General features: G+C 42.7%; 1 protein-coding gene across 3 annotated transcripts in view; it reads left to right on the forward strand.

The window, feature by feature from the left end:
* The window catches only part of Znrf3 (zinc and ring finger 3), a 142,589-nt gene that overhangs the window by 26,528 nt on the left and 91,248 nt on the right, over nt 1-24,813 (forward strand). The window lies entirely within an intron of this gene.

Genomic DNA, 24,813 nt, shown 5'->3' on the forward strand with positions numbered 1-24,813 from the left:
GGATCAGAAATTGAAGATTGGGCTGGTGAGGTGGCTCAGTGGGCAAAGACTCCTGCTGACAAGTCTGACAACCTGAGTTGACAGAAGGAGAGAATCAACCACCTTAGGTGTCTTCTGACCTCATGTACACCAGGGTACACACATATTTGTCTCTTGCCCTCACAAAATAAATAGACAGATGTAATAAAGAGATTGAGCCTTGTTACATAGAGTTTGAAGCCAGCCTGGGCTACATGAGACTTTGTCTTAGAAAAAAAGGTGGGGGATGATTTAAATCACTGGTGAACGGGTGAGGGGTGTGTCCTGTGTGTGCAGTGTCCATTTTTGGGAGGATCCTCCAAATTCAGCAGGGTAACTGAAAACCATTCATTCTAAGTGTGGATCAAATAATCTGTGAAGGCCCCTCAGGCCTAGAGTCTTCTATCAGCCAGTTCCTGGCCTACCTGACACTGAGGGGTGGCCTCTTCCCACCATACACTGTTTAGAAAGGGATTGTTGCTAGAAAGCTGCTGAAGTAATGCCCGTTAGACTTTAGGGAGCAGATTTTGTTCTGGTAGCTTTGACCTCTGCAGTTCTTAGCATGGCATAGGGAGGGATAAGCAGCAAAAGAGGTCTGTGCTATTAGCTGGAGTTTCCACTGACATGCTAACTGCTGGGTTTTTTGACCTTTTAACCTAAGAGGGTATTTATAACTAGCTGTTTGTATGCTTAGAGAAGCCCAGGCCCTGCCTTTTTGTAGTGTAAGAGTTGTGCTCTTGGTGTGGTCTGAAAGGGCTGGCCTGGTGATTATGGGGACTCATGCCTTACTTCCCGTGAACTTGTCCTCTCCCCTTCCATCCTGCCAGGCCAGCAGCCCTTTCAGGGTTAATTTCTCCTCTTTGGAAGCAGCTGGCCAGTTTACACTCCTCCCTGGGCTGTACAAAAATACTTCCTTTGAAGTGTTAGGAGAAGCGGAGAAGGGTAAAACCTGGTGAAGAATAAAATCTGGAGTGGGGTTCAGATTCTCTTCTCTCCCAGGGAGTTTGCTGAGGAACATATTGTTCAGGGTTCTTCTGAGTCTCTCAGGCACAGTGTCCCCTCATAGAGTTTGCATTTTTGAGCTTCAGTTTCAGCCCCCCCATGTTCTTTTTTCACAAAGGAATTATTTCTCACCAACAGGGATAGTTAGGATGCAGCTATCAAGCCTACTTGGTAGCTGGAATCCCTTTAGAAGGCCCTTCTCTCTGGAGGCTCTCCATCCTTCCAGCAGGAGTGATAGCTTGGAGTGTAATGTGAAGTTCTAATGCAGCCTGCCCCACTCTTACTGCCTCCTGGGGAAGGAAAGCTGTCATGAATCCTATCTTCTTTTCAGGCCCAATGCTAGCAGTGCAAATGAGTACTGACCTCAGAGCTCTCATTTCTGCTTTGGGACTCTTGGTAACATGGAGACAGTTGCAAAGGGTGTTGCAGGGATCTGCGGAAATACTGGGATAGGGGCCTTAAAGTGCAGGGCATTTTCTCTAATGGAGACCTGCTGAGGAGCAGAGATTGGCATTTAGGATAAAGGGGCCAAAGAGAACGCCAGAGCAGAAATGACACGGAGCAAGCCTTGGATGTCTTCTTAATCCCTGAGTATTTGCAGCCGAGGAGGGGTTGGGCAAGAGCGGGAGGAAAGGCAGCTGTTATATTCTGGAGAAGAATGCCAACCTACAGCTTTCCACAAATGGGGCCTCACAAATTCCTTCTGAACCGGGTTTGATATCCTTTTTTCCCCCCTAGGAGATGCCCTTTTTGGATTTCTTACATCTTACATGGTTTCCTATGTTTCTCAGACAAGGGATGAGGCCCACAGATTTAAAAATAATTCCATGTGGCTAGCATTTATGGCTGAGTTTTGCCAGGCATTGTGTTAAGCAGCAGCATGAATTTATTCCACCCCAAAACAGCCCAGTGCTGTTAACTGTTCTTGTCCCCATTTTATAAATGAGTAAGGAAACTGAGGCAAGAAGAAATGATTTGCCCAAAGCTTTAGTTTTTACTGTACAAGAGTAGTAAAAGAGATCCCCATGACACCGATCTTAGAACTTCTTTGGGGATTTTTGGAGACAGGGTCTCATTATTTAGCTCAGACTGACCTTGAACTCACCAGCCTCCTGAGTGCTAGGATTTCAGGAGTGTGCCACCATATCTAGCCCTTGATTTGTAATAAAATAGAAGCTATAAAGTGATGGGGGTGAGATTTCATTCTGTATTCCAGACTTGGTCAGAGGTTGCTTTTCACGACTGGGAATTAGTTTTCTGTTGGAATACCCTTTCTCTGTAGCTGAGACTTTCTTAATTGAAGATCTGGTTGTTGAGGGTAGAGAGGTAGTCTGTGCCTTCACAATGGGGTTTGGTCTTTCCTCCACCTAGAACCAGAGTTTACACTTCCTTCAAGGGTTTTTAGAGCCTCCCTTGATCCTCCTTCACTCCTGAGGGTTGTGGGAGAGGGGGGGCCTGGGAAAGTTAAAGGGATTTGCCCCTACTCACACATGGGGCCTGACCCTGGGCCAGGTTGGCAGGTTCTCAGTGTACTGGCCACATGCCTCCTTCCCACCTGAATTTCACACAGGAAAAAAAGATGAAAGGAGTAGAAATGACAAGTCAGGAGCAGAGGGGCTCTCATTTGCAAACTGTTTCTTTTCATCTTCACCCCTTTGTTTACACACACACACACACACACACACACACACATACTCGCTCACTCACTCTCATTCACACTGTGGGGGGACCCTCCCCTCCCTCAACTGGTAGCCCAAGCATGTGGCTCCCTCTAGTTCACTGAGGGGCAGCTACTTCTCTTTTAAGCGGGAAGACCTCTACTCCCAGTGATCTTTTTTCCTTAGGGTCCTGAATCCCCTCTTCTTGTCTGCTGTTCAGCTGCCTGATGCTACACTCCTCTTCACAAATCTCTGCGCCTTTTACTGACTGTAGAATGGGCTCTAAATCCTGCCTTACCTCATAGTCTAAGTCTCTTACTGTTTGCTTCTGCCGCTCATCCTTGCATGTGTTTAGTGTCCTGCAGAATTTCTCACCCCCGTCATATAATTCTTCCAAACATGCTTGGATCACATTCTGCCCTTCTTTCCATGCCGTCACCTCCAGGAAGCTCTCTTGGACCTTTGCAGCAGAATTGTCTCTGGCATCTCTGAACTTGAGACAACCTTGTCTGGCTACTCATTTGAAATTTAATAATATATTATTTTATGTTTAATTTATAGGTATGCAGGTATGTTTATCTGCCGACTAAAACACAAGCTCACTGAGGTCCATAATATGCCATGCAAACTTTTGTTTGTTTGTTTGTTTGTTTAAGAAAGGGTCTCATTGTAGTCCAAGCTGGCCTGGAACTAATGGCAGTCCTCTTGCTTCAGCTTCCTGGTTGCTGGGATTACAGGTGTGAACCACTGTTATCTGGCCCATTATTTGACCTCTTTACACCATTATAATTAAGTTTTTCTCTTAAAATATTTTAATCCCCTTTAGTTGTTGTGAGGACATACTTTGTTCCCTTGACCCCTTCTTTAGTTTGTGTGGTGTGCCCTGCCTTTTGACCTATGCATGAGATTCTGACCTTGAACACACCTAACAGTCCTGTCCCCAGTCAGCTCTTCTGTGTCTGATCTAAGTGTGACATGTCCTGATGCACCTGAGGGAAGAACTGTACTTGCATCCTTGTCTTTCTCCTTTATGCTCTGGTGTCTGGTGTATATCAGAAGTGCCAGCATTAATAGCTCTTGATTCCAAAATATAGAAGCAAGCTTGAAGAGGTTAGGTCACTTACTCAAGATTACACAGCTAATTATTGAGGAACAAGTTGATCTTGTGGTGTAGCCCAAGAATGTGCCATTCCCCATGCTTTCTCCCTGTGTTGGTGCTGGGAATCCAGGGACTTGTCACATACCTGTAACTCATGGAGGAAAGGAATTGTCCAAGGGAAGCAGCAATTTAGATGGCTTCCTCCAGGGGTCATTTCTAATGTGGTTCCCACGGAGCTGGTTATAAAACCTTCTCCCTGTTGTCTATTCATGGATAGTTCTTTGCATGGATGTACTGTCCCCAAAGTGAAGAGCTGTGAATATGTGACACTGATGCCGTCCCCCCATTCTCTACAGGGACTGTAGAGGAAAGTGGACTTTGTGGTATACATGCTCGTTATTTTCTGTTATAGTATCTGCCCTGGAGACACAATTGGAAAGTGAGATGAAATCTACACTTAGCTTCATCTTGAGTCTCAAACTACTAAAGATCTGTGAGGAAATTGGGTGTGGTGATTTGCCCCTGTAATCTTAGTGCTGCTGGGAGTCTAAGGTGGGAGGCTGTGAAGTCTAATGCCAGCCTAGGCTTCATAGGAAAACCTTGTCTTTAAACAAGACTGCAAAGGAATAAAACTATCAAAGTTAGAAGTTAGTGTCTTTTTCTGGGGGGTAGTTGTGCATGCACAGGCAGGAAGATCTCTGTGGGATCTAGGCCAGCCTGTTCTACAGTGTGAACTCCAGGACAGCCAGGACAGGGGTGGGGAGGGAGGAGGAGGAGGCAGAATGTTGTTTCTTTTTTAAGATATCATTTGTAGGACAGTGTTGCATGAATGTATACTAAAGAAAACAGAAGTTTGTAGGATGCAGTAGACCCCATTCCTGTATTACACTGAAGCAAAATGAGCCATATTTTTCCTGTTATTGTTCCATTAAAGAGAAAAGATATTTTGAAAAGCAGAATCTGGAGGCAAGTTACATGAGAGGCTAATGTTAATTTAGTGATGACTCTTTCCAAGAGTCTACTTGGCTCCCCTCCCCCCAGAAAATGTGTCCCCTTGAGTACTTGGTGGGGGAGGGAGGCTAAGAGGCTAGTGTGTGGTGGCCAGTGGCCAATGGGCACCCAACCTTTGAGGCTCCAACCCTGCCCTGGCCTCTACGATCAGGATCTGGGATCCTGCTTGGGCGCCTCGATGGTATCAGCTTTGCTGCAAGCGGGAAACCACAAGATCAAAGGCACCGCTCTCTGAGGCGCTTCAAAGCCTGAGCAGCTCGGATTGATGTTGAGAATGAGAGCGCCCTGCTGATGTAATCATAGCCTGTGAGACAGGTTTTTTTTTTTTTTTTTTAGTTTAAACAAAGACTCCCCTTGTTTATTTAGCGAGGTGAATCGGGTGCTATGCAGGGCACACGTGCATTGTGGGTGTCCACTCTAGCCTGGTTCGTTTGTGGAGGGGCAGCTAGTAGTGGCTAGTTTACAGGTGGGCTTTTAGGCTTTCCATAAAAGACAGCCTATTTGTGTTAGGAGCAATTCATTTCCTCCCACTTTTTTTTTTAGGATGTTAAGGTTTGCTCCTGGCTTATAGTGTTAGAATCTTGAAAGCAGTGTCCGCAATGGAAGGGACCTGGTGAAGAAGGTAGGGAATGACAGTCTCTGGGCTGCCTAGCCAACCCAAAGTCTTCCAGTCTCTATAATAATCACTGACATTTGACATTGACTGATCTTGGGGCATTCCTAGCTTACATTTGTAACCCCCACCCCTTAACAAAGGCATACAAATCTTTGATACCCTGTAATCTACTATATGAATATCCATATTCTGTTTTCTTGCCTAGTGACAGCCTTCCAAAATAAGCCAGATTGTTAGATACTGGGTTTCTTTTCAATACTCCCCCAATCAGAGTTCAGAGTCAGTGGTTTCTGTAGCATTCTTCAGTTTAAATTTAAATCATACTGACTGAAGTCTACCTTTCCATCTTGCATGGGTCCCGAGTAGACCTGCTATGTGTAAACTATATTGCTCTTCTCTTCCCATGTGTGTTTCTCTTAGAATAACCAGTGTCTGTCTGTTACTTAGCTAAGAAGCTGATATCTTTCTAGTTATTTATCCTCAGTGAGGTGTTCCCTTCTCTTGCCTCATGCTTTTTCTGTCTGTCCTTGTACATGGAAACTCTAGAAAGACGAGAATGAAATTCCTCTTCTCTTTTCTCTGTTCTTCCTTTTCCAGCTATAAATGATTTCCCTTCTGTACACGCACATTCCCCAAATACTTTATTGTGGAAAAATTTCTGGCAAAGGAGCATAGAAATAATTTTACAGTGAACCCTCATATGTACCTACCCTTATATTCTGCCATTACTGTTTTACATATTTAGCTAAACATATATTACCTCCCCCCTTCTAGAGACAGTGTTTCTCTGTGTAGTGCTGAATGCCCTGGAGCTTGCTCTGTAGATCAGGCTGGCCTCGCATTCAAGAGACTTGTCTGCCTCTGCCTCCCTAGTGCTGGGGTTAAAGGCCTGTGCTACTACTGCCTCTCTCATACATGATTTTAATATTTACAACACAAGTACATGTATACCCAGTTCAGGTGTGCTTACCTATTCTAATGATTGCAAGGGGTTTTGAGGGCCTCTTTAAAAAAATTATTTGCAGATCCCTCCTATCCCCACACAGGTTGGGAACAGATTTGGAGGTATTTCTTCTGTATTCAAACATTCAAGGAAACCCAAGAAGTTGCAGACCACAGACTGCCTGATAATTGTGTTGGCTATGGAGACACTGTTATGCTTAGGTGATTTGCCCACCCAAGTGTCTGGACTAGAATTTGAATATGTGTGTGTGTGTGTGTTGGTTCTTCAACACAGGGTTTCTCTATGTAGTCCTGGATGTCTTGGAACTAGCTCTTTATGTTAGGCTAGTCTTGAACCCTCATAGATCTATCTGCCTGCGTCTGTTTCCCAAGGACTAGGATTAAAGGTCTGTTCTGCCTCCAGTCCAAGAGAGTGTGTGCATTTTGAGACAGCATCCCTCTATGTAGTTCTGGCTGTCTTGGAGCTTGCTGTTGTAGGCCGGGCTAGCCTCGGACTCACAGAGATCCTCTGTCTTCTCCTGAGTGCTGGGGTTAAAGGCGTGTACCACCTCAACCAGTTCCCATCACTTTATAAACACAGATTTTGACACTTTAAAAAATTATTTTCATAACTACCCATGAGATAGAGATCCGCCTGCCTCTGCCCCGAGTGCTGGGATTAAAGGCGTGCGCCACCACCGCCCGGCTGGTATTTGAGTTTTATTAAGAACACCAAGAAGCCGATGGTCTTTGAATAATATTTGAGTGAGAAGGAGAAAAGGAGGAGATGAGCCCTTGCATAAGGGTCTTCAGAAGCCGATTCCTTGTGATGCTGTAGAAGTGTCTGCAGGGCCTAGGAGGTCCTGTTCTTCCCTGGCCAGGGTCTCCATCTCAGTGCTGACAACTTTTAATTCAATTTCAATGCAAACATCTAGGAATTTCTAGATACTGTAAACTAAAGGATTAGAACTTGTTGGCAGAGGAAAACAGTGATTTTCATGATTCTTAAACTTTAAGAACAGTCTGAGAATGTTGTAGATCTCTAGGTGGTCGAGTATTTTAAAAAAGTCAGTTCAGTTGAAGCACAGAATGGTTTAAAATAATAGTTTAAAATTAAGGGTGTGGAACCAGGTTTGGTGGTGCACACCTATAATCCCAGCTCTTTGGAGGCAAATGGATCAGGAGTACAAGCCACCTCTGCTGCCTCATAGAATTTGAGGTCAACCTGGCCTATATGAGACCCTGTCTGGGGAAAAAGAAAAACAAACAAAAAAACCAAACAACTAAATTTAAGGGACTGGTAGTGTAGTTCAGCAATAGAGCAGCACATGCTCAGTGTGCTTAAGGCTCTCAGTTCAATTCCCAGCACCGAAAAAGAAAAGGGGGGGGAGTAAGGCTTGAATGAGTTGTTAAGCCTAGGTCTTTAGGAACAAGACTACCAGTTGTTCTTTTTAGAGCTTTGTGTTAGCCTCAACACATCACTTAAATATACATTTCCTTTTTTTTTTTTTTTAATGGCAGATCAGAAAAACTTAAAGATAGTTATAAAACTACCAGGAACTTCTGGAAAGAATTTCACCAGATTCCCCTTTTGAGTTTTCAAAAGTTTAAGTCTGTTCTCAGCAATTAAAAAAAAAAAAGCAGGGCTGGAGAGATGGCTCAGTGGTTACAAGCACTGGCTGCTCTTCTAGAGGACCTGGATTCAGTTACCAGCACCCACATGGCAGCTCACAACTGTCTGTAACTCCAGTTCCAGGAGATCGGACACCCTCACACAGATGCATTCAGGCAAAACACCAATGAACAGAAAATAAGAATAAATAAATCATTTTAAAAATAGTGTTATTTAATCTTTCCAAAGCATTTGACTTAGATTTCATAGGATGGAACTTAAGGTTTTGCTCTGTAGTATTTAAGTGCCTAATTATAGGAGGTGAATTTTCCTAAGCAAATATAGCAGACAGCTCAGCTGGTGGGAGCAGTGGAGCAACTGTAGTGTCGTTTTCTGTGTAGGGCTGTGCTCGAGGTGGAGACAGCAAGCAGTAGTGTATGGAGTGGCCCTTAGAGGAGAGTTGGAGAGCTCTTTTTAAGAGTGTACCTCTTGTCAGGTGGTGGTGGCTGACCCCTTTAATCCAAGCACTCAGGAGGCAGAGACAGGTGAATCTCTGTGAGTTCGAGGCCAGCCTGGTTTACAGAATGAGTTGCAGGACAGCAAGGACTGTTACACAGAGAAACCCTGTCTTGAAAAAACCAAAGAGGAGGAAAGTGTGCCTGCCTCTTTAGGAAGAGTGGCTTCAAGACTCCCATTTTTCATGTTTTCTGGGTGGGTTGGGGTTGATCTGTCAATAGGAATGATAATAATGCTGGCTTTTGCTGTTGAACAGGTTGTCCTGCACGCCACCTAACAGGAAAGGTGCTTGTAATTGTTGTATTGGACATCACTTTGTTATTAATGAGCTAGTTATTGCTTAGCTAGAGAAAATGAATGTATTCTTCTGAGAATGTGTTGGCTGTCTCTTAACCACAGAGCACATGAACCTTATAATAACACCTTGGGGTCAGCAGTGCACATTCATGATTGCTGTTGAGGAATCAGAGTTAGGACTTTGTTTTAGATCTTGCTTGAATGGAGCTTCCTGGTTTCTCAGTGATAAGCCCTAAGATCAGGTAAGGATGATGGAGCAGGAGATGAAAGTACTGGGGTTTGGTCGGAGTATTAGACAGTCAGAGTTCTCACATGGTTTCTTTACTCATATTTTGATGTGCACACCAAGTGAATTACATTGTGAAGATTGGTCACCCTAGAGAAAAAGAAGTAATTGTTTCAGCAAGCTATTTTAATATTCTAGAAAGAAACACTATTGCCCTTTTCCTACTGATTTCTCCAGCAAGTTAACTAGAGTCAGAGCCAAGAGCTTAAACCATTAAACAGCTAGGTAAATCTTTCACATCTGTCTGTTCATACCTTGAAGGATCTTTTGTTGTGATGTTTCATGATTAGAAAATCAAAGCTTACTTTCAGTGGAACAAATCTTTCTTACTCTTTATAACTTTTCTCCCTTGACTCCCAAGGAGAGTCAGAATCTCAAGTCCAGTAGGGGGATGTGTGGCTTGTGAGTTCTTGAGTAACCCAATAGTTAGCTTGGTGATGGTGGGATCCTAGGATTAGTGGCTCATAGTTGTCATGGATACAGCACAGATCCTTATGTTAACCTAGCATGGCTGTTCTGATGTTGCAATTGAGAAAAAGTAAGTCAAAGAGGCTACTGCACTCCTAGGGAGTACAGTGTATCCATCTGTCATCCAACAATACTTGAGGTCATGCAGTGGAAAAGAACATGAAGCCAATACTGTACTGAGGAAACTTGGGTCTTGGCACATTATAATTCTGGAATCAGATTGCTATCCAGTGCGGTTGGGCTAGCTAGACATGTAAAGATGTGGTTGAGGAGTAAGTATTGGTCAAGTGACAAAATACAGGTAAGGTGCCTATGGTCAGAAGAAGGCAAAGGAGTATGATGGGTATATGTTGAGTTCAGTGTTGAGCTTACTGACATGACTGCAATGTGGATCACTAGACAGGCATGTGGAAAAGACAGGTGTTTTTATGGTACCTGTAGATAAAGTTAGGTGACATTGTCACTTTCTTCAAGCATGGAGAACCCATTCAACCATTCATCACATCATCAGTTTGAATGCTTATTAGCAGCTGAAGATGAAAGCATAGAACAGGGAGGCTTTATGGCACTGGTCCGTGGAAGAGGTTATACTTCTCTTAATGGGAGACTCTTCTGGCTTCCTCATGTGTAAAGTATCTCAAAAAAAAAAAATCTTTCCAAGTCCAGTTTTTCAAAAATAGTAATAAAGCTAGTCATTGTTGAATAAGAATGTAACCAGTTACTTCTTGTCTTTGATTATTGATCTACGTGAATGGAAGGACCTGATTCTTTCTTCCCCACTATCTTCTGAAGTGGATATCGGACATTCATTTTTACTGATGACCGAATCCCTGTTGGCAAGAACAGAATTTCAAGCAGTGTTAGAGTCTAGAAAGTACATGGTACCACCAGGTTTTCATTTTTTTGTTTGTTTGTGAATATCCTTGTAATCTGCCACTCTCATTTTGATTGGTTGGTTGGTTAGTTTGAAATTGGATCTCATTTAGCTATGTACCCAAGGTTGGTTTTGAATTCCAGATCTTCTTGCCTTTTATCGTCCTAGTGCTGTGATTATCAACATGTGTCACTATTTTAATCACTTGATGGGGGATATTATTTTACTTTACAGGTTACAGTTTTTTGAGGAAAGTCAGGACAGGAACTCAAAGCAGGAACCTAGAGGCAAGAACTGAATCAGATACCGTGGAGGAGTGCTGCTTACTGTTTTGCTTTCCTTAGGTTGCTTAATTTGCTGTCTTCAGAAGCGACGCTGTCCAAGTGGCCTGGGTCCTCCTACACCAATTATTATTATTATTATTTTTTGTTTGTTTATTTTTTTTAAAGATTTATTTATTATGAATACAACATCCTGCCTCCATGTATGTCTGCACATACCAGAAGAGGGCGCCAGATCTCATTACAGATGGTTGTGAGCTACCATGTGGTTGCTGGGAATTGAACTCAGGACCTCTGGAAGTGCTCTTAACCTCTGAGCCATCTCTCCAGCCCTTGTTTTTTTTTTTTTTTTTTATGAGACAGGGTTTCTCTGTATTGTTTTGGAGGCTGTCGGTCCAGCCCAGCCTCGAACTCACAGAGATCCGCCTGCTTCTGCCTCCCGAGTGCTGGGATTAAAGGCGTGCGTCACCACCGCCCGGCTACCAATTATTAATCAAGAAAATATTACAAGTCTGGAAGAATCCCTTCAGTTGTGGGGTCTCTGCAACTGAGGCTACACCTTTACTAATGGCTCCTCTGGCCTATCACAGTGGGTGTTAAACCTCAGCTTCTCTCCATCTTTAATCCTAACAGAAAGGAAGCAGAGGCAGGTGGATCCTGAGTCTAGCCTGCTGTTCTACATAGTGAGTTCCAGGACAGCAAGAGCTACATAACAGAGACCATGTCTCAAGAAAGAAAACGGCAACAAAAAAGTAGGGAAGAAAGAAAGAAAAGTAATGTTCCATAGTCATGCCCACAGATCATTGTGATGAAGGCCATTCCTCAACTGAGGTCACCTCTTCTCAGGTGACTCTAGTTGTGTCAGGTGGATAAAACTAATCAGAACAATTGATCCCTTGTCAACTGGATATACAGATACGTCACTGTTAAACCATAACTTGTTTTGCTTATTCCCAAATCCTCATGTTATATCATAATATAAAACATAATAAAACTTTAAAAGTCCCAGTCTTTAAAAAAAAATTCAAACACTTTAAAAGTTCAAAGTCTCTTAACCGTGAGTTCCTATGTAGTGGGGAGGACAGGACAGACAAAACAAGTTAAATACTTTCTTACTCTAAAAGGGAAGAACCAGGGCATAAAAAACAACCATACTTATTAAAAACTAAAGTCCAGCAGAGTAGCTCCAGATCATGTAGCTCAGTGCCTGACATCTGGGACTTAATACAGTTTTCTGGGCTCCAAAGGGCTTGGGCACATCCATGTTTCCAGCTCTGCCTTCAGTAACACACAGCTTGTCCTAGAGGTTCAGGCCAGCTCCCCTCTTGCTGTTGTCTTTGGTCATTCATCAGCCCTGACACTCCAATATTCTGGGGTCTCCACTGCAACTGAGGCTGTACCTTAACCAAGGGCTTGTGCTGTCCTCTCACTGTCCCAGGCTTTAGCTTCTCTCTGTGTGACTTCTTCAATTTTGGTGTCTCTCCTGCAACTGAGGCTGTCCCTTGGGTACCAAGCCTCAGTCGCTCTCTATGACCCCTTCAGGTCTTCAAAAACAGTGCCATGTGGAAGACTTTTACACATTCCTATGTTCTGCTGCTAGCTTTAGATGGCAGCTATGGCCTCTGGACCACAGCTTTTGTGTACTGACCCCGAGGAAATACTTCCCAGAAGATTTCACTCAGTGGTGATGGTCTCTAAATCAGCTGATTCTTCAGCCCCCATCTCACTGGCAGTTCCAGTGAAGCACAGGTTTTACTTCCGTAGATTCTTACTTCCAGATAGTACACAAATAGCCCAATAGTTTTTGCTTCCCTCTGAAACTTCATATGTTAGGCTTCCATCATCTGTTTTTTCCTCAATATTATCATCCATATTCCTACAACAGCTCACTAAGGTCAGTACTCAATGACTTTTTCAGCCCAAAGCTCTTAAAGCCTTCCCCATCAAATGCCACACAGTCAGATCTATCACAGTGACATCCTACTCTCTGGTGCCAATTTCTGCTCTAGTTTGCTTGTGTTTGGCAATAAAACACTGGCCCAAGCAATTTAGGGGATATAATTTATAAGGTAAGTGTTATTCAGCTTACAGGTTAGAGTCTATCATTGAGGGAAACTTTGGTGGGCATATCTATGTGTTGCACTTAGCGTAGTGGCCAAATCTACCAGAGTACACTATTTAATATTCTAGAATGTAGACTTCCCTATGGTAGCAAAGCTATATTTTATAATAGCTTGTGGTTTTTAAAATATCACCTAAGCTCAAAAACAAAAACTCCAACTTTACCATAAGCTTCCCTTTCTTCTCCTTAATTTCTCTAGACATTATTGGAATCTACTTAGAAATCCTAGGGGTTATATAAAAGTTGTTTAAATACAAATCAATTGAGGTTTCAGTTTTGGGTGTAATTCAAATTGTTTCTAAAGCATACCCTGAACTTGAATGAATTCACAGCTGGGTAAACCAAAAACAGTTACCTGGTGCTCACTGTAATTATTAAGGAGTTAACATTATCTCTGCCATGCTTAAACATTAACTCAAGGGTTCCCTTTGCTGTGTCTATTATCAATAGTGACTTAGAACACTTTCTGGCAGTCAGCTTTGCTCTTCCTTTGAGGAGATGCTAGGACAGGATGAGACTAGACATTAGGCCACAACAAAGGAAGGTTCTTGATTATGTCCAAAGAAACATTGGCCCTGTGGTTGTATAGTTTGCTCTTGTAACATTTTGAAACTAATATCAAAGGCCATCTTGCCCAGTGTCTACCTGGATCTGGGGTAGAAAGAGGAAGTGATTATTTTATTGTGAAACAGAGAACAGTGCTTCTTTCTGTTTTGGGTACTAACTTGAGTTGATTGATGGAGACTGTGACAGTGATACCGGGGTGCATTCCAAGTTCAGCATAGTCGAATGCTTTCCTCTTAAGGATTTAGGGTATTGATACTGCCTAGGCCACTCTTATTTGGGATGGTGGGGGAAGGGAGTTACTGCTTTACTGCTCATGTGGTCATTTGGTTGTTAGCAAAAGGCTGTGTGACCCAGAAAACTTTTTTTAAACAAGACACTAGAACCGACTTAAGACTCACACATGCTAGGCAAGGACTGTACTACTGAGCTGTAGCCCCAAGAGGAACAGAGGTAACATTTAGACTTATAAATAGGAAGATCTCAGAGGTCCTGAAGAGTGCCTCTGCTTTGCCACTTGCCAGCTGCGTCAGCACTGTGGCACACAGTAGCTTGTAAGCCTAACAGCCCCCCCCCCCAACTTTAGCCTGTTTCTGCATAGAGTGCCCTGCAGTGGCCATTTCTCTGCTTCTTACTTGTTTTCAGAAACCCCTTGGAAAAAGAGCTGATGAAGTGCATTGAGATTTGGCATGAAAAGCCATTCATGGATTGTTTTTGTTCAGCCCTCCTGTACTCTTGGTCTTAATTTTTTTAAAAAAATCACTTTAAGCAGTCAGTGGTGATGCACGCCTTTAATCCTAGCACTCTACTTTGAAGCAGAGGTAGGTAGATCTCTGAATTTGAGGCTACCCTGCTCTACAGTATGAGTTCCAGGGATACAAAGAGAAACCCTGTCTCAAAACCAAAAACAAACAAAAACAAAAAAACCAACCAACCAACAAACAAAATCACTTTAAAGAACTATTCTTCTAATGACAGAAGACATGCTCACTAAAATCTAAATAGTACTTTTCTGGTGTGTTCTGGGTGACCTGAAAAGATGGTTTACTACTCTCTTGACCTAGAAAACCCTATGAAATCATGAAACCCTATGAAATCAAGCGGTTCAAATCTTCATGTCCACTTTGACAACACCTGTAAAACCACTCAGGCCTTCAAAGGTATGCATATACCCCCAAAGCCACCAAGTATCTGAAGCAATGCATGCTGTTCTGGTGGTGTGGTGGAGTTGGTATTTGTGCCCAGGCCAAACAGTGGGGCAGTTCACAGGGTCAGTGGCCAAAAACGAGCGAAAAATTTCTGCTGCACATGCTTAAAAGTGCAGAGTAATGCTGAATGTAAGGGGTTAGATGTAGATTCTCTAGTCATTGAACACATCCAGTTGAATAAAGATGCACTGATGAACCTATAGACCTCAGGACTGGATTAGTCCATACACGAGTTCCCTTGCCTCAGTGAGACAATGCTCACTGAAGAGGAACAATCCAAAGCAAGAAGAGGAGGTTGCACAGAAGAAAAAAGATGCCCCAGAAGAAACAAAATCATGACACAGGAATAAATTCAGCATAAAATAAATGCATATAAAAGTTTTTTAAAAAATCTAATTAGTAAGTGTATAGAAGCCCTTCCACCCAACTCTTCTTACAGTAAATGGGTATCTGGTTTTGATATTCAATGCATTTAGCTAAATTCATATGGTTTTGTATGGACAGGATTATCTTGTGCATTTGTTACAAAGCCTGGGACCTCTGAGGATATGGGGTGCTTTAAAATGTACTATAACACAACTCTATCTTGACATATTTTAGGTTAGGAAGCAGGACATGCTTCCAAGCACTTGTGGGGGGTTTTATTCTGTTGGCCTGGGACTCTATAATCCAAGTAGACTGTGGTGGCTGCCATCTCACAGGGATCTGTCTGCCTCTGCCTCCTGAGTGCTGGAGTTAAGGGTTTGTGTCACCATGCATAGCCTGAGCAGCATTTATTTTAGGCCCCCAGTTTCTCTTCTTCCAGAAGCTTCAGATATTGTCACACTTTCTGGGTATGGATTTCATGATCTTGAATTTTTTTCCTGTCTCTTTATGTATAGAATTTCTATATTGCTCAAGTTTCCTCAAACCTGTCTATGTGTGAAGGTACCACTGTAAGTATTCTAATCATGTGGTTCCTTCCAGCTCTGTAGGGTCATAAAGCCCTGTTCACAGGTTTGCAGTCCTGCTCTTTATCAGTTTTGCTTATTCATTTATCATTCTAAGTTCTTTACCTGAAGTATACTGACTGGCCTTCACTCCTGTACATCTGCTGTTGAGTGCTGTGTGGATGAAGCATCTGAGCTGCCACTACCAACACAGATCTGACCAGCCACCTGAGGTTAACCTGCCACCTCCTTCCGTGTCCTTCAAGATTTGTTGGTTTTTAACTTCTTATATATAAGATGATTTTCCACAGATCTTTCACTGTGGATTCTGGAAGCCTGTGTCTAAATTTAAAATAGTCTTTGCCATCAACAATTTAGTGCTCTCTTAGCATCTGCATAGAGGCTCCTCACATGAAATCCCAATTGCCAACTAACCCAAGGGAAGGAGAGGGAAGTGGCTGTTTTTGCCTCAATAAACTCTGCCTATATTTGTTGTCCTTCCCCATTAGTGAGGAACCTGAGCTGGAGCCCCACCAGCCATATTTTCTGGTGCCATCTGCAATGGAAGGGGAGCTTAGAGTATTATTTGGGTACATAGCTGATGTAATTGAGGAAGCTAGTTTCTGTTTTTCTGGGCACAGACTTCTTCTGTCAGTCAGCTATTCCCAAGTAATATCTTCCCTTTCATTAGTCACCTTGAAGTGTTTCTTAGGAGTCTCCATTGGGTGATCCTAGATTCATGAGAAGGTCTTTTATCTGTAGGTCCTGATTTTGAGAATAGTCTGTGTATACTTAGTAGTATTCTTCTGCTGTGGCTGAAAGCCCTGATCTCATTCAGTCACTACCCAGACCGGACCACCACTAGTCTTTCTGGCCTGGGTGACTTCATCCATGTTGGTTGTGAACACCTTGCCCACCCAACATGCTATACCAGAATAGTTTTCTCATCATTTCAACTTGCTGAGCACCTAACTCCACACCCAGACTGTGAACCCTGCTCATTGGGCCCAGAAAACGACCTAGAATGACTGTATTGTTACGGATGAGTTGTTCTGTTTCACACCTTCTCCTCTTCTACCCCAGGCAGTCTTTGCTCCAGCCAGTCATAGGTGGGTATAAAGTAGAGATTTCTAGAAGTTTTTCTTTCTCATAGCACGTACAGAGTTTCATTAACAGACAAAAGCTTGGAAAAATATACAGCATTCTCTGAAAATTGAGATGAGGGGGGAAAGCCAGCAACAATGGGATTTCTACTCTAGGCAGTAGTCAGTAGTCTTGAGAATACTTGTGGAGGGCTGGCTGTAAAGGCTGTAAATGCCCCAGCCCACAGAACAGGATTGAAGGAGGATATCAGAGGTCATCTCCAAAGTAGGGCCCACTGCCTGACGTTAGCTCCTTGTTCATCCCAGCTCCATATCTACGAGTTTAGGAGTCTCTAGGTCTTTTATTAACTTAAAACTGAGACTAGAGGCCATCATTTGGAGATGAAGATCAGAATCTGCCAGTGGAGAGAGATGAAGATCAAAATATGCCAATCTTTTGCATAACTAATTTTTTTTCCAAAAGAAAAAAAATCTCATGCCAAATTTTCTTGAGGCATTTCTCTGTAGGGGCCCCAGAGGTTCCCACTAAGCTGGCTTGGGGGCAGGAGGTAGACAGAACAGGCAGATCACTGAGTTTAAGGATAGCTGTGACTGAGTCCCATTTGTACTATGTTTGGGCATGTGGTGACTCTTAAATGCTATTCATCCATCAGCACACTGACCCTTTTTTCCAGCTTCATTGTTCCATTGTTTTGACTGTGAAGTGGCACTTGTTACAAAACCAGTTTCTGTGATCTAGGACAGCATTCTCCAGCTTTCATGTACATCAGAATCATCTGGCCCCACCTCTTGGGAGACTGACTGAGTAGCACTGGGGTGGGGCCTGAGAATTTGCATTTCTGACAAGTTCCCAGATGTTGCTGCTTTTGCTGACCTAGCATTCTCCCTGTGAAAACCTCAGGTGTAGAAGGTGCAAGGAGAGGAAGAAGTTGTTAACATCTTAAGGTCTATGCATTCTAATATAGACACACTTAAACAGCAGCAGCCTGTGCTGCACATAGCATTGCTGTTACCCAAAAACGATTTTCTTTTGGAGTAGTTTTAGATTTATAGGACACCTGTGAAACAGGACAGGTAATCTATCCCCCTTTCCTGTTGTTAACATCCTGTACTATTGTGGAACATTTGTCAAAACACAGGACCCAATAGTGGTGTATTATTATTGTTATTATTATTATTATTATTATTATTATTATTTTTGGTTTTTACGAGACAGGGTTTCTCTGTATTGTTTCGGAGGCTAGCGGTCCAGCCCGGCCTCGAACTCACAGAGATCCACCTGCCTCTGCCTCCCGAGTGCTGGGATTAAAGGCGTGCGCCACCACCGCCCGGCGAAACCAATTTCTTAAGATTGTTTTGATAGCCGGACCGTGGTGGTTCATGCCTTCAATCCCAGCACTTGGGAGGCAGAGGCAGGCGGATCTCTGTGAGCTCGAGGTCAGCCTGGTCTTCAAAGAGAGAGTCCCATTCCAGGACAGTCTCCAAAAACTACAGAGAAACCCTGTCTCGAAAAACGAGAGAGGGGGAGGCGGGGAGGCGGGAGGGAGGGAGATTGTTTTGATAAATGGGTTAGATAATATGTTAAGTACTTGGCAGTGTCTAGAACATACTAAGAACTAACTCCACAGAGGCTGGCAAATAATCTCTAACCTCCAAAATAAGATAAAAGGGAGGTGTGTCTGTCCTCACCTTTCATCTGCTAGATTTACAATCTGGAAATAGATAAGATGTGTAAATTTTTAAGGAATTAAAAAAATGAACACTGTCATTAAAAAGGAATGGAGCAGATCCAGAAATACTGATGAAGAAAAAAATTAGAGTTATAAAAAAGTACATCCCAAAATAAAATGGATCTGTGTATATGTAATTCTTACATGTACATATAAATACTAAGGGGAAAATCTTGAAATACATAGGAAATGGAGGAGTGTAATCTTTTTATCACTATGCAGTTCTATTTGAATCTTGTGAAAATGTGTGTTTTCATCATACATAATAATAGCATGGAGTTTAATTAATAATAATACACCACCATGCCGGGCGGTGGTGGCCGGGCTGGACCGACAGCCTCCAAAACAATACAGAGAAACCCTGTCTCATAAATCCAAAAAAAAGAAATTGGTTTCATTATTTCCCTGTTAAAAGATGAGGAAACTGTGGGTCAGAGTTCCTCTGACAACTTTCTAGCTGAAGCCATAGTTCTCTGGCGTTTTAGGTGCTGTAAACAAAATACAATTTGCATGTTGCTTGTTTGTTTAGCCTTCCTGTGCCATACTTCATTCTGCTATAGGAAGGGGAAGGGTATCCTTGAGCCCCAATCTATTTCAGACCTGACGTACATAGAAAAATAATAATGTCTAAAAGTACTTTATGGAGACAGAGCTGAGTTGTAGAGCACTTGACTAGCATGTGTTATCCCTGGGTCCATTCTCAGTACTGACCAGGGAGAAAAGCATTATGTGAGAGGCTGTGAGTTGTAATAAGTTGCAAAGTGGATTTTTTTTTTTTATGTCTTTCAAAGTGCTTTGAAGCTGAGCATTGGTGGCAGACATCTTTAATCCTAGAGGCAGAAGCAGGAGAATCTCTGTGAGTTCCAGGCAGCCTGGTTTACAAGAGCCAGTTCCAGGACAGTCTCCAAAGCTACACAGAGAAACCCTGTCGCAAAAAAACAAAACAAAGTTCTTTGAAAGTTAAGGTGTGCACATGCACAGCTATGATAGTGCGGTAGGGCGTCTGCCATTGTCTCCTCATTGGAGAGCATTGTACTAAGTATTAGTAGCTTAAGAAAATATCCAGATTTAAAATTTGAGGATTTAGATGAATGTTTATGGTTTTCATGCTGTTGTAAAGCTGCACCTTAGCCGTTAGACTTGGCAATAAGACCCACATTGAAATTCTGTGTGTTTAAGGTGTGCTTGTTCTCGTTTATCTGGGTGTGTGTGTAAGCCAGGGGACCTGAGATATCATTCATCCCTGTTGTGAAGGAAAAAACCAAAACAAAACAACATTAAAATGTGTAGAAGCTGCTGTTGGACATGTTAATGGATGGTACCCAATGTGTTTGTCCTATAACAATTCAAACCAATGTTGGCGGTTGCTTTTATAATCTTGTGTTGATGGCAAGGTATTGATACTTGTGATTCATCATCCTCTGGAGATAGAACCTCCTCTCAGACTGCTGCCTCTTCTTCTCCCCTTCCTCTTTCCTTTCTAGCTCCCTCCCTGGCTGTCCTGGAACTCTTCATGTAGACTAGGCTAGCCTTGAAATCACCCACCTCTGCCTCCTAAGTGCTGAAAGGCTTGCACCATCACACTTGGCTTGCTTTTCTTTTTCTTTGATACAGGATTTCTTGTTGGCCTGGACTTGTCAGGTAGGCTAGGCTGACTGACAGAGAGCCCCTATGGCCCACCTATCTCTGCCTCCCCAGTGCTGAAATTACAAATGTGTGCCATCATTCAGGGCTTTTTATGTGGTTTTGGGGGATCAAACTCAGGCCTTCAGACTTGCATGGAAGACAATCACTTTACGAGCCATTTCCCCAGCCTATGAATTTAACCTGTTTTAACTGAATTGTCTAAACAAGGTAGTTAACCTTTATGAAAAATTTAAAGCTATTTCCATTCTTTGAGAATTTCATACAATGACCTTCCTAAAATTTATTGTGAGTATTTAAAAAGGTATTGTGGGTTGGACATATGTTTTAGCACAGCCACGATGGGTGGCTTACAGTCATCTATAACTCCAGCTTCAGCAGGATCTAATGCCTCTTGTGTGCTTGTACTCATAGGTACTTGCACTCACATTCACATACCCCCATACAGACACATACAAATACATACCATTAAAAACAAAAAAATCTTTAAAAATACTAAATTTAAATTAAGAACTAGCTAATATTCTGCCCCCCCAAAAAAAACCAAAGAGTATATTTAATATAAATGCTGCGACCTCTGCTGCTTTGGTTACTAAGTGGAGAGCTTGCCTTTTAAAGTCTTTGGAATCGTATTCTGAGGCCTTCTGTCCCTATCTTTGGTCCATAAAGCATCCTCTTGCTGGGTGTTTACTCTCTATCCCATACTTATTGTATTCTGTTCTTATTGCCTCTCTGTGCAACTACAATTTCTTGGACTCAGAATCTGTGCCATTCGATCCTGTCGTCGCCTGCAGTTTAATGGGAATACATTACATGTCAGTTTCAGAGACAGATGCTAGAGAATGACAGGTCAAGTTTAGACTTGATAGTTTTGTGAAGTTTTTCCCACCTCTCCCAACTACCCTGCACTCCCCTCCCCCATTTTTTAAAAACATTAGCCTTTGCCACCCGACCTTGAGAGTTTTTTTTTCCCAAGACAGGGTTTCTCTGTGTTGTTTTGGAAGTTGTCCTGGAACTTGCTCTGTAGACCAGGCTGGCCTCGAACTCACAGAGATCCACCTGCCTCTGCCTCTCGAGTGCTGGGACTAAAGGTGTGCACCACCAACACCCAGCGACCTTGAATTTTTAACATAGAAGAATCATTGAACATTTTGTTGAACATGATTTTTAATGAATTATGCCTTGACATATGAGCAGTCTTCATTATGAATTGACTTAACTCTTAGCTCTTTTTCTGTGAAGAAAGATTTATGTTGCTCTTTCTTCCCTCTACTTAGAAAAGCAGAAAGAAACCTCAGCAGGCTTGTGCCTTGTATAACCAGGGCAATTTCTTACCAGTCTGCCACAGATTAGAGAAATACTTCTTGCTTCTTTACATTCCTGTTCATGTTTGGATCAAAGTGCCTTCCCACAGGGATGCTGGGCCAGCTATGCTGGGAGATTACCGTAAAGAAGTTTTTGCTGCAGGTGAGGTAGAAGATGAAGTGACCATTTCTTCACTATGTAATGGTTTGGGAAAGTTTTCTTTCCAGTTGGTCCTGTGAGATTTGATTGGTGTTCAAAGCAGGCTCCTTGCCAACCTCACCTGTTGAAGTGTGGCACTGCTGTCTTCTTTCTTGTGGAAGTCAGCTGACCCCGTAAATAGAGCTTGCGAAAACCTACTGTCCTAGATTGGAGGATCACAACTCTGAGTTTTGGAAGGCAGTCAGAGAGAGCCACACTAGGGTTGTTTTGTTTGTTTCTTGTTTTTCAAGGCAGTTGCTCCCCGTTGAGAGAGCCAACTATTTAGAAAAGTTAACCATAGGGTCTTCTTCTGTTCAGACTTAATCTGGTCATTCAGAAGCTTCTGCCTTCCCCTTCAGAGGCTGCTGGTGCCTGACCCAGGGCTGCTGAGTTCTTCCCCTTTGGACTTTAGAAGACTCCCGGGACAGGAGCAGGCACTTCATTCTTTGGATGGAGGATTTGGCTGGGTCTTTTAAAATTAATCTCTGGTTGTGCACTTTTACCAGCAGGGATTCACTCTATAAGTTACCTTTTTAAAGCCTTTGTTTTAGCCAAAATTTTAATTGAAAATAGCCAACCTGTAATGGGACTCATTCCACTGAGACTGTTCATTTTATGGACAGTTGTTCCTTTTCAGGCACTTGACTTAACATCATGAATCCCCCTTCCTCCCTTCTGTCTTCGGTTTTCTAGTGTTTGGCCCTTAGGAGGTCTGTCTTCATGGTAAAAAACACTACATCTCTCCCCTCTTTTCTGTTTTCCTGTGACATTAAAGCAACAGTAGAGTAGGTTTCTTAGCAGTTTTGTTACTGCTAAGAAGCTTCAGGTGGTGAGCAGGCAGTGGTGGCTTAGACTAGGAAGAGAATCAGATGTTACCCAAACGCTGTGAGAGCACACCTGCTTATTAGCTGCATGACACCAAGCAGTCTGGAGTAATGCCAGTTTATATGCATATGAATTCAAAGGCATTTCTTTATTGCTTTTCATTTTAATAATTTAATTTCAGATCACTTTGTCAGTGCTGAAATGTTACATAGGCTGTTTTAACCTCACCACACTGATAAAATAATGATTTTTTTTCTTTTTTGAGACAGAGTCCCACTTTGTAGCTGTGGCTGCTGACTTGGAGAACTCATAGGGGTCTGCCTTCTTCTACCTCCCAGTTATTGGCATTAAAGGCATGTGCCACCATGTCTGGCAAGATTCTTTTTAAAATTACATGTTTAGTCTTTTTTGGTTTTTATGAGACAGGGTTTCTCTGTATTGTTTTGGAGGCTGTTGGTCCAGCCTGGCCTCGAAACATGTTTAGTCTTTTGTACCTGACTGATGACAATCACTGAGAACAACTCTTCAAAAGTTGAACAAGTCATTAAAGTTTTGTTTTTAACTCAGGACACTTTAAATCCGCAGAATATAATGAAGATAGGTGTTTCGATAAAAAAGATGGCATAAGTCTTTAGCTTCTAAGTGAAATAAATGACCCAGGCTGTTTAGCTTTGCCCCTACACAAAATTGTGGGCCTCACTGTTATGTTCCTCTAGTCTGGCTCTTTCAGGCATTGCTTCTTACCATACTTCACCCCCTGGTGAAGCAGGGCTCATCAGTTGCTGTCTGTATATGACAGATGCGGGGAGCTGGGGCAAAAGCAGGCAGCCGTGCCCCCTGCCTGTAGCCTGACTCCTATTCCTATTGTGATGACTTCCTAAAACCTACAGGATGATGATGATGATGATGATGATGATGATGATGGGGTGTGTGTGAGAGAGAGAGACAGAGACAAGAGAGACAGAGATGCAGACACAGAGACACACACATAGAGAGAGAGACAGAGACGGGAGGGGGGGCGAGACCCAGAGCTTTAAAAGAAGCCATTTATTTAGTAGCAACCACAAGATGAGCAATGAAGACCAACTTTTAAGCCCTTTCGTTTTGGTCACTAGGTCTCATAGTTGTAGCTGGCCCTTGGAGTCATGTTCCAAAAGTCAGGGAGACTTGGCCTCTATAAATCAGCGATCTGTGCAAATCTCTTATGTCCCAAAATCTTTTTCTTCAGAATGAGGGAATGGAACTTGCTTCTGTACCGCACGCTCCCCCCCAAGTCCTATTCAGTTCCTAGAGGCCAATGCTATATTGGATTTGGAGATCTCAAATGTGAAAGGTACTATTTGAGGTACCCACTTAGGGGCTATGGACTCTTGTGTCTTTCATGTGGAACAATGAGAGCAACTTGTACTCAGATTCAGATTGCTCTCGATTCTTGTGTTTAGATAAATAAATTTCTATGACCCAGCATTGGGAAGGGGTATTTTAGACTGAAGTTGAAAACATTTTATATTAAGAGATGGTTGTATTTGTTCTGGTATGTCCTCAAAGCTTTTCCTTTCCTTTTATCACTAGCGTTTGCTTTTTCCATAGCTGTGACCTTTCTCTAACCATCTCAGATTTGCCGAAAGATTTGACTAGCACTTTAAAAGGCATGTCTGAAAAAATTTTTTTAAGTTTCTTTTTATGTTCCACAGGGCAGCTGCTGGGGGTCTGATGTTTTCCTCTCCTCCTTTTCCTCCTCCATCCCTCCCCCTTTCTGCTCCACTCTGAAGGGAACTGCACCTTTGTGGTCTTCTGCAGCTGCTGGACTTTGATGGGGACATACTTGCTGCCTCTATACTTGCTTCCCTTAGCAACCAGTCCTTTGACGATGACCTCTTGCTGTTTGCCTGTTGTCTCTTATGTTGGATTATAGATGAGAGGTTTACCAGGCTGGGGGTAGGGGCCTGCTGTTAGCACATTTTATTCCAGGGTTCCCAGTGTCCCTTGGCATGCATTTTCTCTATCTAAAATTCGTGGTTTGGAAAGTGGGAGAGGGTAGAAGAGAGAAAGCTGCCCTCTGCAAACCCCCCCCCCCAACTCGCCATGCATTCATAAACTTTATGTTTGCAGGCTAGTCCTAGTTAATTTGGAAACAGATGCTGCAGTGGTTATTAAAACTTGACTTCTCATCTTTCTAATAGTGTGATTAACATACACAAGAGGGGAAAGGAATACTACTCTTTCCTCTTATTCTTCCCAGGGTCTGCATGCTGGCAGTAAATTGCTTTCTGGAGTAATCTGGGCTCTGGGAATTGCTAAATCACCTAACTCTATACATTGTAACATTTCTGTTTCCTCCAAAGCATCATTTTTGCTGTTTCTTTAAAAGTTCGGAATTGGAATCCCATGGTCCAGACTTTCTCTGTTTGTTCTCATGATGCGCTGGAGATATGTGTAAGATTTACATTTGGATTCAGCTCAGTGCTCTTGCCTTGGACAAGGTGGGGATTAGGATTTTGTGAA

Source organism: Mesocricetus auratus, unplaced genomic scaffold, assembly GCF_017639785.1.
Source record: "Mesocricetus auratus isolate SY011 unplaced genomic scaffold, BCM_Maur_2.0 Super-Scaffold_100006, whole genome shotgun sequence".
In the NCBI taxonomy this organism is placed as follows: Eukaryota; Metazoa; Chordata; class Mammalia; order Rodentia; family Cricetidae; genus Mesocricetus; species Mesocricetus auratus.